Here is a 662-nt window from a genome sequence, read left to right as displayed (position 1 = left end):
ACGAATCAGTTGTGTAGCATGCCCAGTCTCTGTAGTGCTCGAAACGATTCACGAAGAAGCTGACCATCCCGAAGGAAGCATAGATGTTGTTGCTTGGAAGGGGCAACGTTCCAGGTGGGGCGTAGGGGCGGGTAGCCGGGCAGAGCAGTCGCATGTCTTCCTCGGTGACATTACCAGCTTGCTTCCGTGGGTAGAATGCATGGACGAGCATCCTATGGAGGTACCATACAGACGGGTGCAGGATATGTGAGTTCTTGTCAGCCCCGGTAGAGTGCTTGTTTCCAGTGATTAACTTCCAAAGCTGAGTGGGGAGGTTTTCACACTTGGGAAGGGAGTAGTCTGCCAAGTCTTGGAAACCCATGACTCTCCCAATGTCTTTGAAGTTCATGTTGTACTCTCTCCCATTGACCTAGAACTTTATTTTGCCCCATCCTTGCCTCATGTGCGGAGCGTTATGGTAAGTGACAACAAGGGAAGACAAGAACTGGCAGGAGACATCCCGGTAGGCAGGGTAGGCCATGGTGAGGAGTTTGGGCATCTTCAGGTGCCCCAGCATTGCCTCAATATCAGAATCGAGACCCACTTCCTTCAGCAAATCAAGGTCAACGAATCTGATTGGAGTCCAAGTTACCCCATTCAGCAAATGATGATACAGCTCTTCC

Source organism: Brassica oleracea, chromosome C3 (assembly GCF_000695525.1).
Source record: "Brassica oleracea var. oleracea cultivar TO1000 chromosome C3, BOL, whole genome shotgun sequence".
Lineage (NCBI taxonomy): Eukaryota > Viridiplantae > Streptophyta > Magnoliopsida > Brassicales > Brassicaceae > Brassica > Brassica oleracea.
This window is presented reverse-complemented; position numbering follows the sequence as displayed.